This window comes from Mobula birostris, chromosome 29 (genome assembly GCF_030028105.1).
Source record: "Mobula birostris isolate sMobBir1 chromosome 29, sMobBir1.hap1, whole genome shotgun sequence".
NCBI lineage: Eukaryota > Metazoa > Chordata > Chondrichthyes > Myliobatiformes > Myliobatidae > Mobula > Mobula birostris.
Window position 1 is genome coordinate 21739588 of NC_092398.1, and position 19554 is coordinate 21759141.

A 19554-nucleotide genomic window follows, 5' to 3' on the forward strand; every position below is an offset into this window, starting at 1 on the left:
TAGTCTGTCCTCTACCCTTTGAGCCGTTTGGCACAGCTGCCCCTACCAAGAGTTCAACCATAAAGTCCTGACTCCAGCTAACACAAGCCTCCAAACCATGATGAGGTTGTGGTCCCCTTGGAGGATTTGTGATCTTACCGGTTGTTAGGCTCCGGGTGGCGTCACTTGGGATCGAAGAAGCCTCTCCACCACGACGAGGCGACAATCCTTGGAGAAGAGGTGTAGTAGGTACCCGTGGAGAAAACCTTCTCTGAACTTCTCCAAATCTGTGAAGAGTGTCTGTGTCTGAGGTTTGAAGGAGAGGAGAGCTTGTTAAAGCTAACAACTTACTTGAAGAGCGGAATTCTCGCATAAGAACATAAGAAGCAGAAGTCGGCCATCTGGCCCGTCGTGCCTGCTCCGCCATTCAATAAAATTATGGCTGATTTGGCCATGAACTCATCTCCACCTATCTGCCTTTTCGCTATAACCCTCAATTCCCTTACTGTGCAAAAATCTATCCAGCCTTAATATACTTACTGAGATAGCCTCCACTGCTTCACTGGGCAGAGAATTCCAAATTCGCCACTCTTTGGGATAAGCAGTTCCTCCTCAACTCTCCTAAATCTACCCCACTGAATCTTGAGGCTATGTCCCCAAGTTCTAGTCTCAACTACCAGTGGGAACTACTTTCCCACCTCTAATTTACCTATCCCTTTAATAATTTTATATGTTTCTATAAGATCTCTCATTCTGATTCCAGTGAGTACAGTCCCAGGCGACTCAATCTCTCCTCATAGCCTAACCCCCACATCTTTGGAATCAACCTGGTGAACCTCCTCTGCAGCACCTCCAAAGTCAGTATCCTATACAGTTAGTCCAGATGTGGCTTCACCAGTACCCTGTACAGTTGCAGCATTTTTGGGTATTGCTCTGGATTAACAGTCTCTCTTGTGTCTGCACGGGGAGAGGGCATTGCTGTTGGTTGGGGAGTGTTGGACCGAGGGTCACGGCTTGAAGTGGTGTTGCTGGGGGGTAGGGGTGGGGAGAGAAACAGAGAGAGAAATCCCTTCACTCGGATGATTAGTCTTTGGAATTCTTCCCCCACCCTCTCCATTCCAGATGACTTCTTCATGCGAGACAAATGGATAATCTCCGGATTTAAATGTCACTGGGGTAGAATACTGGCTGATACCAGAACAAGCCCACAACCAATTAAACCTCACCCCTCTCACCTTTAATGCATGCCCTCCAGTGTTGCACATTTCAACCCTGGAAAACGGATACTCTCTGTCCACTCTATCTATGCCTCTCATAATCTAGTAAACCTCTGTCAGATCTCCCCTCAGCCTCCAGCGAAATCAACCCAAGTCTATCCAGCCTCTTGTGATAGCATGTCCTCTAAACCAGGCAGCATCCGGTTAAACCTCTTCTGCAAAGCCTTGACATCTTTCCTATAGTGGGGCAATCAGATAGTAATCGCCCACTGAGAACAACTCAGATTTGTACAACCTCTTACCCCACCTCTCCTCTGATCTAGCCAATATCCCAGTAAATCGCTTTTGTAAACGCTCCCAGAAGCTACCAGGTCCGTCCTGTAATGCTCCAAATGCAGCCGAACAACTGTTTAATAAGGCTGTACCACAACGCGCTGCATCTTAAACTGAATAAACCGAAGAAGGCTCAAGGCTCCTGCCGTTACGTTCATACATTTCTGGGATTAGATGCTCCATTTTGAGACCTCTAGCAATGGAGGCATAGGTCTCCCAGCATGCGCTGCGGCAGAGAAAGGACTATATTAGACTCATAAGGCGGTACCCCGCTGCCACTCTGCATCTGAATTGCATCTGAATTACATCTGATCGGGTTGTAACACCCAAAAACATTATAAAACGTGTGGATGCAGACAAAAAAAAGAACATAGGATTCTGTCATCTACCTTGACTTTACTTATTCCTACTCAAGGCGGCGCTGTCTCCTTGTTCAACTGCCCAGCGAAACTGACAGCTCTCCGGGCCAATCGCAGCATTGGACATTGTACTGGGTGGACAGAAAACCTATCAGAAGGAAGGGGCGGAACGCATGGCGTCGACAAAAGATGCAGAACAACCAATTCGAGCGAAGCGCATGCGCTCCTCTCGCACCAGCGACTTTCTGCCGCCGAGGCCACGCCCACCCTATTGGCACAGCCCAATGGGCGGGGAAAATGTAAATATGCGGTGACGCAACTGGTGTGGGCGGGACAGCGGAAGAGGGAATTTGAATAAAAGCGGTTGGGCCGGCCGAGGAGGCGTTAAGGAAATAAAAACTCGGCCGACATTTAAAAAACAACGGTCGGAGGCGGGAAGGCGATGAGGTAACATGTCGGCAGGGGAGACGGAGGAGGTGGCGGCCTTGAGGGCCGAGGTGGATCGCCTGAGCGCCGAGCTGGCGGAGACCAGCGAGCAGAAGGTGCAGGCTGCCCAGTACGGCCTGGCAGTACTGGAGGAGAAGCAGAACCTGGCACTACGTTACTCGGAACTGGAGCAGGAGCACGAAGCCGCCGTGCGAGAGTTGGAGCAGCTCAAGGAGGTGAGCCCACCCCCATTTTTCTCAACTCCGCCAATCGCCGCCCTCCCCGTCGACCTTCTGTAGGCTGATTGGTTGAAACTACCTTCAGTCAAGTGTCCCTATCCAATCGGAGATGGGAGGGCTGGCTCACTCTGACACAGCTCCTACTTTCCCTCCGTTTTGCCAATCGTGAGAAGTTGGCGCACGTGGGCGGCGGGAATCCGGTCGATGATTGGTGCCTATCCTGTCTGTTTACCCTTTTTTCGCCAATGAGGAGCGGGGCAACCAATCGTGGATAAAGGGCGGAGCGCTAATGGGAGTGGGGTGGGATTGTGCGCGACGATTGGCTAATCTCTTGTTATAGCCGTCAATGCGATGGCGCCGGCTATTGGCTGTAGGTGGTTGTCCATCACAGACAAAGCGGGTGGGGCTGGATTTGAAGTTGGAAAACGCGGGAAAAATGTGTCCTGGTCTATGTCAGTCCCTGAAAGTGGAAGATTGGTTTATTGTTCTAACACGTACAGTCTTGCATACTGTTTATACAAATCAAATCCTTATACGGTGCATTGATGTAGAACAAAGTGGAACGGAGAAGGATTTTAGCCGTATCCTCACATATGCTGGAGGAACTCAAAGAGTTCAGTCGATGTTTTGGGCCGAGTCCAGCTGAAGGGTCCTCTAGCATTTTGCGTTGCTTAGATTTCCAGCATCTGCAGATTTTCTCTTGTTTGTAACCAAAGTGGTTGGTAACTGTTTTCTTCACAGTGGAGGAGTCTAGGCCAGGTGTAATAGGCTTGGAGTGAGAGGGGGTAGACCATAGCAATCCAAGGGTAGCATTAGTCCTGACGAAAGGTCTCGGTCCGAAACGTCGACTGTACTTCTTCCTAGAGATGCTGCCTGGCCTGCTGCAGAATTCCTCGTGTTTGCGTAGTATTTTCAGAGGCTGGTTTTATCTGTCTAAGGAAAATTAGAGCTTTATTGCCATTGTTGAGGACGACAAGATTGCCGTTTTACTCCATTTAGTGTAAAACAGCATACTCAATCACTAAACACACTAGAATCCGGTTTAATATCATCGACGTATGTTAAATCTGTTAACTTTGTAGCAGCAGTACGTTGCAATACATAAGAGAAAAAAAACTGAATTGCAGTAAATGTGTGTCTATGTATATACTATGTGTAATATCTATAATCTCACGGATATGTATATATCTATATGTATTTTTTCTTATATAAAATCATTAAATTAAACAAGTAGTGGAAAAAAATAGAAACATAAAAAGTAGTGAGGCAGTGTTCACGGGTTCAGTGTCCATTCAGTAATCTGACAGCAGAGGGGAAGAAGCTGGTCCTGAATCGTTGAGTGTGAGCCTTCAAGCTCCTGTACCTCCTCCTTTATGGTAACAATGAGAAGAGGGCATGCCCTGGGTGATGGGGGTCCTTAATGATGGACGTCGCCTTTTCGAGGCGTCGCTCCTTGAAGATGTCCTGGATACTACGGAAGCTGGTGCCCATGATGGAGCTGACTAATTTTATAACTCTCTGCCGCTTACTTTGATCCTGTGCAGTGACCCTCCCCCGCCCCATACCAGACGGTGGTGCAGCCAGTTAGAATGCTCTCCACGGTACACCTGTAAAAATTTCCGAATGTATTTGGTGACATATCAAACTCCTAATGAACTTCTGTATAGCCGCTGTCGTGTCTTCTCTGTAGCTGCGTCGATATGTTGGGTCCCAGAATAGATCTTCAGCGTTGTTGACACCCAGGAATTTGAAATTGCTTGCTCTTTACACTTCCGATCCCCCGAGGATTGGTGTGTGTTCCCTGTCTTGCCCTTTCTGAATTCCACAGTCATTCTTTGGTTTTGCTGATGCTGAGTGCAAGGTTGTTGCTATGACAACACTCAACTGGCTGATATATATCTCACTCCGTAGCTAAATTTAAAAATAACGTCTGAGTCATTTAAAATGACATTTAAGTTACAACTGAATTAAAAGCAAATGACTCTAAATAGAAATGGTGTTCAAGTGTTGCAAATGCCCATGTTATTAAGTTTTTAAAAGTTTATTTATTGAACTACAGTGTGCAATAGGCCCTATGAGCTGTGGCGTGCCTCCTAGCAAGCCCTGTATCTGACCCTATCCTAATCATGGGGCAATTTACCCGCTACGCCGCTAGCGTTTAGGGCAACGATGGAGACCCTTCATCTCTGCTGGTTTTCAGGGCTTCCTTCGTCATGTCAATAGCTTCCTCTCAGTTTTCACCACTGTCCGTCAGGCAGGTCGCGGGAGGAGACTCAGGAATGTTGTCGCACTCAGATGTGTAAGGATGCTCCCTTGCTATCTCCGCGACGGTTTTGTTTGACCACTCAGGGTCGTTAGCCCTGAGCTAGCCCCCCTCCCACCCCCGAACCTGGGACCACAGTCTGTCCTCTACCCTCCGACCTCCTTGGCGTGGGTGACCCTACCTAAAGCCCTGCCTCCAGCCAACTCAGGTCTCCAGGCCATTGATCTAATTGATTAATCCAGGTCATTGATTAATCCTACAACAAGGTTGTGGCCCTCGTGGAGGGGGACAAGCTGACCTACTAACCGGTACATCTTTGGACTGAGGGAGGAAACCCACGCGCTCTCGGCAAGGACGTACAAACTCCTTACAGACGGTGGTGGGAATTGAACCTGGGTTGCTGGTACTAATAGCGCCGTGCCGACCACCACACTACCTTGGTATAATGATCAGATGTAAGTTGGCATCAAGAACTAAAGCTGAGATTTAAGGGGAAGAGCTCTGAAATGAAAGGAAGGTCACGGCCCTACTTAGACCCAAATGTTGCTCGTGCCCTTGCACTGGGTGGGGGAGGGAGCATTCTTCACGACGGCCCTGCGGAAGGGCTGTTTTTTTTTCAGTCAGGATGTCCGTGCAGAGGTGTTTCTGTATCTCCTGCCAGGTGGGAGACGATTGAGCAGGTGATTACTGGGGGGTGGGATAGGTCCATCACAATGTTGCGAGCCTGCCATACACAGCGTGAGTTGTAGACGGTTTCCGTATCTGGTAGTTGTGTCCAGCTGATGTCCTGTGTGGTCCTGATCACTTGCTGAAGTGTTCCTTGGTTGATCTTGTTACAGCTGGTGGACCATACTGTCAGTTACGCGTTGGTAAAAAGTTTACCAGCAGCTTTTGGTGCAGATTTGCTCCCTTGAATCTCCTAGGAAAGTATAGGTACTGCAGAGCTTTCCCTTCTATCCAGGTTGTGACTGAGGGCACTAAGAAGGCAACACAGGGAGATAAACTAAGACCATAAGGTATAGGAGTGTTGGTGCATGGCCCAGTGGTTAACGCATTTGTCTAGCGATTCGAAGGTTGCTTGTTCGAGCCTTGGCTGAGGCAGTGTGTTGTGTCCTTGAGCAAGGCACTTAACCACACATTGCTCTGCGACGACACCGGTACCAAGCTGTAAGGGTCCTAATGCCTTTACCTTGGACAACATCGGTGTCGTGGAGAGGGGAGACTTGCAGCATGGGCAACTGCCGGTCTTCCATACAACCTTGCCCAGGCCTGCGCCCTGGAAACCTTCCAAGGCGCAAATTCATGGTCACATGAGACTAATGGATGCCTAAAGATATAGGAGCAGAATTAGGCCACTTGGCCCATCGACTTTGCCCTGCCATTCTATCATGGCTGATCCATTTTCCCTTTAAGTCCCAGTCTCCTGCCTTCTCCCTCTATCCCTTAATAGCCTGACTAATCAAGAATTTAACAATCTCTGCCTTAAATATGTCCAATGACTTGTCTTCACCAGCCACCTGCGCAACAAATTCCACAGATTCACCACTTTCTAGCTAAATAAATTCCTCTTCATCTCCATTCTAAATGGACATTCCTCTATTCTGAGGCTGTATCCTCCGGTCTTAGACTCCCCCACCATCAGAAACATCCTCTCCGCATCCACTCTATCGAGGGCTTGTAAAAGACAATGAAGCTAGTGAATATAAAGGTTTATTCAACAAAAACAAGCAACAGGCGTCATAATTCGAGACACTCTGGAAGAGGTCTGCTCAGCCAAATATTAGTTGACATTTTATATGCTAAATATTAAAAGTAACAGCAGGACAATTCAATAGTTTCAATGTATCTACAATGCTTCCTTTGAATTGAATATATTTGCATACGCCTCCTTCTTTGCACCCACACTCCAGACACCCAAAATGAATGTTAATCAGCATAGTCTGGTTTACAATCAACACCACTCGACAACTCCAAGAATATTGTTCAGAGCCGCATTTTAAAATTAGTCTACAATCCATATTCAGGTCTGAAGGCTGCTGTTGAAATTAGTATTTCCTCTATACCATAACTCCAGCGTACGGCCTAACAGGTTTCACTGAGGCCACCCCTCATTGCAATTGAATTACAAGTTTGTGAAACTCTGGTTAGACTGTGAGCGACTACAGATGCTGGGAACCAGAGCGCTGCCCATCTGCCACGGGACCTCACAGACACTGCTTGACCCACCGGGTTTCCCCAGTGGACTGTCTGCCACTGGCTACCGCACTGTCAGAGGCATGTGACTGCACTGGAAACAGAGTCTGCTTTATTGCCGTTGAAATATGTTGGGAAGTTTGTTGTTTTGTGGCAGTGCAGGCATAAAGGTCTCACCTGTCTTCGGAACCCCGTCCTGAAGAAAGGTCTCGGCCCGAAATGTCAAATGTTTATTCGTTTCCACAGATGCTCCTAACCTGTTGAGTTCCTCCAACATTTTGTATGTGTTGCTCTGGATTTCCGGCGTCTGTGGACTTTCTCAAGATTATTTGTTTATGAAGACACGCAGTCCTCTTTTATTGTCATTTAGTAATGCATGCATTAAGAAATGATACATTATTTCCTCCGGTGTGATATCACAAAACACAGGACAAACCAAGACTGAAAAAACTGACAAAGCAACATAATTATAACATATAGTTACAAACAGTGTAACAATACCATAACCTGATGAAGAAGTCCGTGAGCACAGTAAAGTTCAAAGTTTCTCAAATGTCCCACATCTCATGCAGACGGGAGAAGGAAGAAAAACTCTCCCTGCCATGCCGACCACAATCCGACTCTGAGTCATCCGAAAACTTCGAGCTCTGATCAGCTCTCCGACACCGAGTACTGAGCGCCTGCTCTGTCCGAACGATTCAACCTCCTTCTCAGTCGCCAAAAGCAGGCAGGGCCGGGGATTTTGAGGCCTACCCTCCGTAAGATGCAGGACCACACAGTAACAACAGCGGTGAACGAGCATTTCAGAAATTTCTCCAGATGTTCCTCTGTGCTTTCACGTCCCTCTTCATCAAATCAGAATTGTCCACGGCCCCTATTTAACAGATACGATATCATTTTTTCACCAGAGGGCTGTGCACGCGCGGCGCGCCACCATCTTCTCCTCCCGCCTCGATTACAACAAGTGATGTAAGTTACAAAACTAAATATATAGCACAAAAGAATCGAAGATCAGCTTTATTTATCATATACGTTGACATACGTTAGGAATTTGCTGTGGTGTGTTAGCCATGCAATAATCCTTTTGCACGGCACTGTATTTGTCAATGTGGAGTGGAGAGCGAGGTTGTAAATCTGGTGGGAACAGAGGATGTCGGGAATGGTGAGGAAGGGGTGTGGGACAAGTGGCAGAGAAGGAGTGCCAGGGCTGGGGTTTGGCACAGGTGCGGACACAACCAGCCCTGAGACACCAGGCAAGGTCTTTTCATTCCAAACAATTGGCATACTGTATCGATCATTACAGAATGTCTCTCTGATGTTTCTTGCTCCCTCCCTCTTTTCCCAACCATGATTCCCCCTCTCCCTGCCCCCTTCCCACTCTCGGTCCACAACAGAGACCCATATCAGAATCAGGTTTATCATCACTCACATATTGACACAAAATTTGATTTTGTTTTTGTGTGGCAGTGGTTCAGTGCAATACATAACATTGCTACAGTACTGTACAAGAGTTTTGGGCACCTTAGCTATATATTTGTGCCTAAGACTTTTATATTTTTAAAAAATTTGTGTTTATTGAGATACAGCACAAATAGGCCCTTCTGGCCCTTTGAGTTGTGCTGCCCAGCAATCCCCTAGTTTAACCCTCGCCTCATCACAGGGTGACTTGCCATGCCCGGGTAACTTGCCGGTCGGTACGTCTTTGGACCGTGGGAGGAAACTGGAGCAAAACTTTTTAACCAGTGGATGTATCGTGCAGAGAACGCTCCCCAGGATGTTGCCCGGATTGGAGAACTTGAGTTATGGGGAGAGGGTGGATAGGCTGGACTCCGCACGTGCACAGTGGAGAGCATCCTGACCGGCTGCATCACAGCCTGGTGTGGAAACACCAGTGCCCCGGAATGGAAAAGCCTACAGAAGGTGGTGGTTACAGGGCCCAGTCCATCACAGGAAAAGCCCTCCCCCACCAGTATACACACATATATGGGGCCCTGCCGCAAGAAAGCAGCCCCCGCCAGCATTTGGCAGGAGGTACAGGAGCCTTGGATCCCACCAGGTTCAGGAACAGTTATTATCCTCAACCATCAGGCTCCCGACCAGAGGGGACAGTTTCACTCACCTCAACTCTGCACTGATTCCACAACCTACAGACGTGCCTTCAAGGACTCCACAACTCCTGTTCTCAGTACTATCTTCTGTTATCACAGTCTGTGTTCTTTTGCACGTTGACTATCTGTTTGTTTTTGTATATTTTTAATATAAATTCTATTGTATTTTTCTGTGAATGCCCACAAAAAAGCAAATCTCAGGATAGCATATGGTAACTTCAAAGTGCATTTATTATCAATGTATGTATACTTTATACAACTTTGAGATTTGTCTCCTTACATGCAGCCACAAAGCAAAGAAACCCAGTAGGGCCCATTTAAAAAAAAAAAGACCATCAAACTCCCAATGTGCAGAAAAGAAAACAAATCGTCGAACAATTAAAGTGAGCACTGAGAACTGGAGTTTTACGAAAGACATGAAGTCAGACATCTCTGCAGCTGAGTAGGAAGCAGCTGCAGTTTATTGCAGAGCCGAGTATATGCTGCGAGACCACAGGCACGAGGCCAGGCAGGGCACGGCCTTGGTTCAGCGCAGAGCTGAGTATATGCTGCGGACACGAGGCCAGGCAGGGCACGGCCTTGGTTCAGCGCAGAGCTGAGTATATGCTGCGGACACGAGGCCAGGCAGGGCACGGCCTTGGTTCAGCGCAGAGCTGAGTATATGCTGCGGACACGAGGCCAGGCAGGGCACGGCCTCGGTTCAGCGCAGAGCTGAGTATATGCTGCGAGACCACAGGCACGAGGCCAGGCAGGGCACGGCCTTGGTTCAGCGCAGAGCCGAGTATATGCTGCGAGACCACAGGCACGAGGCCAGGCAGGCCACGGCCTCGGTTCAGCGCACAGCCGAGTATATGCTGCGAGACCGCAGGCACGAGGCCAGGCAGGGCACGGCCTCGGTTCAGCGCAGAGCCGAGTGAACGTTGCAGAGCAGCGAGCTGAACTGGCCCTCGCCTCTGGTTCTGACACCTTGACCTTTTTTAATATGGCTAGGCGCTTAAATCTTCCAAACATCAAGTGTACCTCACTCTTAGACTGTCCTGGGGCCTGGGGCCTGATGCTACAACTCGGCCTGTACCTGACCTTTCCAATTCAGCCCGGCACTTGATTTGATCGGATGTTGGGACTTCCCTCGCTCTCAGGGTTGCCTTGACTCTACTAAGACTCTCGACTCTGCTTGCCATGTCTGTGCCACGCCTGCACCTCTGCCACCGCTCGTCTCCGCTTGCCACGACTATGTACGCAATGTAAACATATACATACAGACATTTACTTTGAGCTCTGAATGTATAGGATAGGGCGCTAACGCGAGCAAATGGGATTGGTGTAGATGGGGGAAAGGGGTCAGCACAGGCATGTTGGGCCGAAGCAACACACATCAAAGTTGCTGGTGAATGCAACAGGCCAGGCAGCATCTCTAGGAAGAAGTACAGTCGACGTTTCAGGCCGAGACCCTTCGTCAGGACTCTCAGCCCGAAACGTCGACTGTACCTCTTCCTAGAGATGATGCCTGGCCTGCTGCGTTCACCAGCAACTTTGATGTGTGTTGCTTGCATTTCCAGCATCTGCAGAATTCCTCATGTTGGGCCGAAGGATCTGCTTCTGCACTGTGAGACTTGTGGGTCAGGATGGTTCATTTATTGAAAGTCATGACTGGCTCCTATTCTATCACTCCAAGATCCAATTCACTGCTGTCTGTGTTTGTCATTCTTGGAGACTGCTGGAGTGCGGAGAAGGTTTAGACCATCAGACGCAAGAGCAGAATTCGGCCAATTTCCCCATCGAGTCTATGTCACCATTTCATAGATTCCCTCTCAGCCACAATCTCCTGCCTTCTCCCCATATCCCTTCAAGCCCTGACTAATCAAGAATCTATCAACCTCTGCCTTAAACACACCCAATGACTTGGCCTCCAGTGGCAACGAATTCCGCAGATTCATCACCCTCTGGCTAAAGAAATCCCTCCTCATCTCTTTTCTAAAAGGGCATCCATCTATACTGAGGCTGTGTCCTCTGGTCTTAGACTCTCCCACCACAGGAAGCATCCACTACACATTCACTCTACATCCACTCTATCGAAGCCTTTCAACATTCGATAGGTTTCAATCTTCTTTGAACCCTCTCCAATGTTAGCACATTCTGTCTTAGAAAGAGGCCCAAAACTGCTCCAAGTGAGGCCTAGCCAATACTTTATAAAGCTTCAACATTACATCCTTGCTTTCTTATTCTAGTCTACTTGAAGGGAATGCTAACATTTCATTTGCCTTCCAGGATGCCATGGGGATTAGAAAGCATTCCCTATGAGGAGAGGGTGGGTGAGATGGGGCTTTCCTCTTCTGCAGCAATGGGGGATGAGCGATGACCTGATAGATTTGTACAAGATGATCAGCGATTGATGGAGTGGCGGGGTGGAGATACATCTTGACCAAAGGAGGTGTAGGGCACTCTTTTCCTCCGCTAGCCTGCAGGTCACCCTTGGGCAAGGTGTAGCACCTGCTCAGCCCCTCGATCAGGGTCACCTGAAGCCATGGGAGCTGGTGGTGGATTGTCGTATGAGCGGCCGGTGCAGATGACGTCCTGGTATTGCGACCACTGATGCCAGGCAGACAATCTCTGAGAGGATAGATAATGGCTGGGGGGTCACCATCTTGTAAAGACTCTGCCCAGAAGAAGTCAATGGCAAACCACATCCGTAGAAAAATTTGCCAAGACAGTCATGTTAAAGATCATGATCACACGCATCATAACGGGGATGATGATGAGATGGACTGGAAGCCTGTCCTTTTTCCCAGGACGGAAATGGCCAATTCCACAGGACATCCGTTCAAGGTTAATCGAAGAAAGTTTATAACAGTGCAAAAATGAGGAACTTGATTCTGGTCGCCTCATTATAAGAGAGATGTAGAAGCTTTGGAGAGGAGGTTCACCAGGATGCTGCCTGGATTAGAGAGCATGTGTTATGAGGAAAGATTTACTTTTAACTCTTTCCAATATGATTCTACTTCTAAGCTGTGTGTGGTTGAAACCTGCAGTTTACATTTTGGTGGGGCCAATTGAGTGACCTGCTGCTTTGTTGTCTCCGAGGGAGTTCGGCGAGGTTTGGAGTGGAGGGTGCAGCCTACGAGCCCACGATCGACCCCACTGCTTCTCTCCGACTGAGATGTTGAGAAAGGTTGAGGATGAGAGCGAAGGACAGGCATCTCCCCGTGTCTGACCAGTCTTCCCCCTCCTCGCCAGCTGCTCTTGGAGGAAAGTGCAGGAGCCTTTGGAATCCACGTTGCAAGGATTGGTCAGAGAGGCTGTGGACTTGTTTTGGGGGACTTTGGGGGTTCATGTTGCATGTGGTCCTGGATTCTGGTTACTTTTTTTTTTGCTGTTTTTTGAGTGGTTGGTTCAGGGCAAACGAGGTGTTTCTCTGAAGAACGTTCTGTCCTGTGGCCTGCATTGGCTAGTGGCGTGACGCTGAGCTCCTCTAAGCTGAATACTACTGGTCTCCCGGATAGACAGGGTAAATGCAAGCAGGCTTTTTCCACTGAGGTTGGGTGGGACCACAGCTGGAGGTCATGGGTTAAGGGTGAAAGGTGAAAAGTTTAACGGGAACTTGAGGGCAAACGTCTTCACTCAGAGGGCGAAAGGAGCTGGCAGCACAAGTGATTCACCGGAGCTCGACTTCAGCCTTTAAGAGAAGTACGTGCATGGTAGATTGTATGGAGGGCTCTGATCCCAGTGCAGGTCGAGGGGAGCAGGCAGTTTAAATGGCTCATCATGGACTAGATGGGCCGAAGGCCTGTTTCTGTGCTGTACTTCTCTGACTCTGCATTATCTGCTGGCTTTTTGCGGCTTGTGAGACTTCTCTTTTGATTGCACGTTGGGTGTTTGATGTTTTCTCGAACGGGTTCCATGGCATTTTTTTGTTTTGTGGCTGCCCCCTGTCGGTACGACCGATGGTGGGGAGGGACGTGCCCGTGATGTACCAGGCTGAGTCCATCACTCTCTGCAGCTTCCTGCGCATTCGGATTGCCGTACCAGACCGGGATGCAACCAGTCAGGACATTTTCAACTGGACATCAATGAAAGTTTATGAGAGTTTCCATTTGCTGCACGGAATCCAGGCGTGAACTCCGGAAAGCCATTAAGGGCACCAAGAGGCAATATTGAGCCAAGTTGGAAGCCCAGGCTAACCAGAGAGATGCCGGTAGACTATGGCAGGGTCTGAATGAGATCACTGGGGGCAGAGAAAAGGCTGGGAATATCAATAACTGTGGCACTTCTCTTCCTGACCAACTTAACGTATTCTACGCAAGATTCGAACGGAAGAGGAGCTTTCCACTCCCCCTGGATGAACAGGACCTGGTGGCATCGAGATTCATCATCACCGAGCAGGATGTTAGAAGGGCCTTCCTGAAGATAAATCCGAAGAAGGCGACGGGCCCAGATGGTGTGCTGGGACGGATTCTCCGGGCCTGTGCAAGCGAGCTAGCTGGAGTGTTTGCTGACATCTTCAACTGCTCCTTGCTTCAGTCTCAGATCCCCTCGTGTTTTAAGAAGGCAACGATAATCCCAGTGCCGAAGAAGAGCAAGGTGGCATGCCTGAATGACTATCGACCTGTGGCTCTGACATCAATTGCTATGAAGTGCTTCGAGAGATTGGTTATGGCACACATCAACCACAGCCTACCGGTCAACCTCGACGCTTTGCAATTCACCTACCGGAGCAACAGGTCAACAGCAGATGCCATCTCTCTGGCGTTACATTCCTCCTTAGAACACCTGGAGAATAAAGACGCATATGCAAGGCTCCTTTAATACCATCATTCCAAATAAACTGATTCCTAAGCTCCGGAACCTGGGCCTTAGCACTCAGATCAGCAGCTGGATCTTCAACTTCCTCACAGACAGGACCCAGGCTGTAAAAATAGGGGACAAGCTCTCCTCTACAATCACTCTGAGCACCGGTGCCCCACAAGGCTGTGTACTCAGCTCCCTGCTGTACTCACTGTACACCCATGATTGTGTAGCCAAGTTTCCATCGAATTCAATATATAAGTTTGCTGATGACACCACAATTGTAGGCCGTATCTCAGGTAATGATGAGTTTGAGTACAGGGAAGAAATTAAGAACCCGGTGGCATGGTGCGAAGACAATAACCTATCCCTCAATGTCAGCAAGACGAAGGAATCGGTTGTTGACATCAGAAGGAGTAGCGGACCGTACGACCCCATTTACATTGGTGGTGCGCAAGTGGAACAGGTCAAAAGTTTTAAGTTCCTCAGGGTCAATATCACAAATGACCTGACCTGGTCCAACCAAGCAGAGTCCACTGCCAAGAAGGCCCACCAGCGCCTTTAATTCCTGAGAAAGCTAAAGAAATTTGGCCTGTCCCCTAAAACCCTCACTAATTTTTATAGGTGCACTGTAGAAAGCATTCTTCTAGGGCGCATCACAACCTGGTACGGAAATTGTCCTGTCCAAGACCGGAAGAAGCTGCAGAAGATCATGAACACAGCCCAGCACATCACACAAACCAATCTTCTGTCCGTGGACTCACTTTACACCACACACTGTTGGAGCAGTGCTGCCAGGATAATCAAGGACATGACCCATCCAGCCAACACACTTTTCATCCCTCTTCCCTCCGGGAGAAGGCTCAGGAGCTTGAAGACTCGTACGGCCAGATTTGGGAACAGTTTCTTTCCAACTGTGATAAGACTGCTGAACGGATCCTGACCCGGATCTGAGCCATACCCTCCAAATATCCGGACCTGCCTCTCGGTTTTTTTGCACTACATTACTTTCCATTTTCTATTTATTTATGATTTATAATTTAAATTTTTAATATTTACTATTGAATTGTACTCCAGGGAGCGGGAAGCACAGAATCAAATATTGCTGTGATGATTATACATTCTAGTATCAATTGTTTGGCGACTATAAAGTATTCGTTGACAAGTTGAACCTCCTTGAGGTGAAGTAAAGACACTGGTACACCTTTCTTGTGATTGTGTCTGTGTGCTGGGTGCAGGACAGGTCACCCGAGATACTAACACCCAGGAATGTAAACCTGCTGACTCGCTCTACCACCAATGCCACAATCAGGTTCAAGTTGATTGTCATTCAACTGTGTACTGCCAAACGAAACGGTCCTCTGGACCGAGGAGCACGAGCTACCTACCAACTGCCCGTTACGCCGCTGGCGTTCAGAGCAGCAACGAAGGTCCTCCATCTCTGGTGGTGTTCAGCACTTCCTTCATCGTGTCAATAGCTTGCTCCCAGTTTTCACTACTGTCAGTCGTGCGAGTCCCGGGTGGAGACTCAGGAATACTGTTGCACTCAGATGCAGAAGGATTCTTCATTGCTGTTTCCGTAACAATTTTGTTTTGTCAGTCAGGGTTGTTGGCCCTGAGCTGAACCCCCGAACCTGGAGGACTGGTGGACCACTCTTAGTCTGGCCTCTACCCTTTAGCCTGTTTGGCATGGGTGACCCCACCAAGAGCCAAAGGATAAAGCCCTGACTCGGGATAGTCTATCGTGACGTATTCCTACTCTGATATAAATGGACTTTGAAGTTTTGAGTGGGTTGCAGGCTCTCTGTGAGATGTCGTTCTGTTCTGTTCTGTGATTAGTGAGTGTCAGGCTGGGTGGGTGGGGGTTTCAGGTCAGTTGCTGTGAGGATGGACTGAACATCGGGGTAGTTGAGTGTAGCGAGGAGGTCTGCCTACGAATGCAGCAGGAAGTGGATCCATTGGCAAACTGGTCATTTTAGAGATGGGGATTGAGGGGGTTGTGGACACGGGGAGGGTGGGGGTCATGGGAACGGGGAGGGTGGGGGTCGCGAAGACAGGGAGAAGAGTTGGAGGAGGGAGGGGGTCGTGGGGACAGGGAAGGGGTTATAGCGAAAGGGAGGGGTCGTGAAGATGGGGAAGGGTATAGGGAAGAAATGTGTCGCGGAGATGGAGAGGGCTATAGGGGAGGGAGGGGGATGTGGAGATGGGGAGGGAAGAAGGAAGTCGTATAGGGGAGGGAGGGGGTCGCAGAGACGGAGAAGTGTTGGAGGAGGGAGGGGGTCATGGAGACGAGGAGGGGTGTAGAGGAGGGAGGGGGTTACAGGGATAGGGAGAGGTGTCGGGGACGGAGGGGTCGCGGAGATGGGGAAGGGTATAGGGGAGGGAGGGGGTCGTGGAGATGGGGAGAGGTGTAGGGGAGGGAGGGGGTCACGGGGAAGGGGTTACAGGGACAAGGAGGGGTGTCGGGGACGGAGGGGTTGCTGAGATGAGGGAGGGAGGGGGTTGCAGAGACAGGGAGAGGTGTAGAGGAGGGAGGGGGTCGCGAGGAAGGGGTTACAGGGACAGGGAGGGGTCACAGAGATGGGGAAGGGAGAGGTTGCAGAGACGGAGAGGGGTGTAGGGGAGGGAGGGGGGGTTGAGACGGGGAGGTGCGTAAAAGAGGGAGGTTTGCAGAGAAAGGGAGGGGTGTAGAGGCCAGAGATTTTTACAAAAACAAGGAGGGCTGGGACTGGATTTCCAAACCGAACCACAGCAGAGAATGTTTGTGAAGCCGTCCCAAAGATCTGACTGTGTGCCTGGAGGTGGTGATTCATAGACTTTGGGGGGGGGGGGGGTGGCTGGTGGGTGGAGGCGATGAGCTGGCAGCCAGGACAAGAGGCCTCCAGTCCAACTCATAAACATGCCTAATTAGCAACGCATGCAAACAATAGCAGCAAGCTGGGTACAGAACTAACTGCTGTGTCTGATCCCATGGTAAATCAGCCCCTACACCCTTCTCTGTCTCTGGGACCACTCCTCCCTCCCGATATCTGTAAACCCCTCCCTCCCCTACAGCCCACCGTCTCTGTGACCCCCACCGCATAGAACATAGAGAAGTGCAGCAAAGGAATTTAGATTTTAGATTAGATTCAACTTTATTGTCATTGTGCCGAGTACAGATACAAAACCAATGAAATGCATTTAGCATCTGACCAGAAATGCAAAGAATAGTGTTATTTACAAAATAACTGCAAATAAAAAAGTACTACAGCACACAAATATAAAAGTACTGAGACAGTACAATACGGATGCAATACTGCTTAGTGCTGTGATGAGAGGTTCAGCATGTCGCAGCCTCAGGGAAGAAGCTCTTCCTGCGCCTGCTGCCCTTATGCCCTTCTGCCCCTAATGATGTGCTGATCTCTCTGTGTGCTCACTTCCCATATATATCTCTGTCTCTACCTCTCTCTCTCTCTACCTCTCTCTCTCTCTACCTCTCTCTCTCTCTACCTCTCTCTCTCTACCTCTCTCTCTCTACCTCTCTCTCTCACTCGCTACCCCTCTCTCTCTCTCTCTCACTCGCTACCCCCTCTCTCTCTCTCTCACTCGCTACCACTCTCTCTCATTCTCTCTCGCTACCACTCTCTCACTCACTACCACTCTCTCACTCGCTACCACTCTCTCTCTCACTCGCTACCATTCTCTCTCTCTCTCACTCACTACCACTCTCTCTCTCTCTCTCTCTCTTGCTACCACTCTCTCACTGTCTCTCTCTCCCTCGCTCGCTACCCCCCCCTCTCTCTCTCTCTCTCTCTCTCTCTCTCTCGCTACCACTCTCCCTCCTATCGCTCTTACTCTGTCCGCCTCCCTCTCTCTGTCTCTGTGCTGCCTCAGTATTCTGCTTGCATTCCTCTTTCTTTTCCCACAGTAATTCCAGTCAGGAGTTGTTTAATCATCTTTGGTGAGATTACTGAGGGTTAGCTGCACCTTGGGCTGTGGGGCAGCCAGGGACAGGGTGTTCAACATCTCCCTGTTCGCCGAACTTCAGCCATCAGGTTACGGAGAGCAAACCCCTCAGTCCTTAGCTCACTCTCTCCCCTGCCCCCCAACACTGCCCATTCCTCAGCTCCCCCCACCCCATGATCCCCAATCCTCCACCCCTGTTGTTTATCCTCAATCACACTGTGGAGAGAGAGGGCGAGGGGAGAAGTGGGAAGAGAGTGTTGGAAGGAGAGCGGGGCAGGGAAGGGGGAGATGGGGGAAGAGAGAAAGGGGGTGAGGAGGGTGGAGAGATAGAGGGATGAGAGAGGGGATGGAGGGAGGGGGAAAGGGGGCAGGGAGAGGGTTAGCTCCCCATTGCCCCTTCTACAGTGTGGCATTCCTTTGATACAGTGATCTTATCTTTCACAGCACTCCTCCCATCCTATACACACAGACACACACACCCCCACCCTATGGGGCAGTCCCCGAAGGCTTCCAACTACCCTCCTTTTTGAGGGGTGGGGGCGATGAGTTTTACCCAGTCCAAGACTCCATAGTGACCGTCTATTGGAAGCCTATTCGCTCCATCGGATCCATGCTAGCTCACTGAGCCACCCCATCCACTCTTCCCCCGAATCTTCACCTGTTGCCCACACTTGCCATCAAATCCGCTGCTCCCCCCACCCCAGGTACTCTCCCTCAAGGGCAAACATCGCGAGAGGAGACCAGGGTGTACACAGGGTGACCGGGAGAACGTACCGACTCCACATACAGACCGTGCCGGTGGTCGCGATGAAACCCGGGTCTGCGGAGGAGTGAGGCAGTGGCTCTGCCTGCGGCGCCAAACAGATACACAGATGTGGTTTTGATTTGGAGAGGGCGGTGGGCGAGTGGAGTAGGCTGCCAGAGTACAGTCAGAAACTCAGCAGCACTCACAACACGCTGGAGGAACTCAGCAGGTTGGGCAGCATCCGTGGAAACAATCAGTGGACGTTTCGGGCCGGAACCCTTCATCAGGACTGAAGAGGGAAAGGGGGCAGAGGCCCTATAAAGAAGGTGGGGGGAGGGTGGGAAGGAGAAGGCTGGTAGGTTCCGGGTGAAAAACCAGTAAGGGGAAAGATAAAGGAGTTGGGGAGGGGATAGGCAGGAAAGGTGAAGAAGGAACAGGGGAAAACACAATGGGTAGTAGAAGGAGGCGGAATCATGAGGGAGATGATAGGCAGCTGGGGGATAGGGATAGGGGAAGGGAGGGGGAGGGAATTACCGGAAGTTGGAGAATTCAATGTTCATACCAAGGGGCTGGGAGACTACCTAGACGGTATATGAGGTGTTGCTCCTCCAAATGAGTTTAGCCTCATCATGGCAGTAGAGGAGGCTATGTTTGCAATCAGACACTAAATCAGGTTTATTATTACGGACATAAACTCAGTGTACCTCCTGTACCTAATAAAGTTGCCACTGAGTGTATGCTTGTGGTCGCCCGCTGTTGTAGCCTATCCACTTCAAAGTCTGATGTGTTGTGTGTTCAGAAATGCTTGTCTGCACACCCCACTGTTGTAACGTGTGGTTATTTGAGTTCCTGTCAGCTTGAACCAGTCTGCCCGTTCTCCTCTGACCTCTCTCACGTTCGCCCACAGAACTGCTGCTCGCTGGATATTTTTCATTTCTCGCATCGTTCTCTGTAAACTCTAGAGA

At 49.7% G+C, this 19554-nt stretch overlaps 1 pseudogene; it reads left to right on the forward strand.

Annotated features, from left to right (window-relative positions):
• The first annotated feature begins 2212 nt into the window (after positions 1 to 2212).
• The window catches only part of LOC140189922 (protein bicaudal D homolog 2-like), a 49169-nt pseudogene continuing 31827 nt past the window's right edge, over positions 2213 to 19554 (forward strand).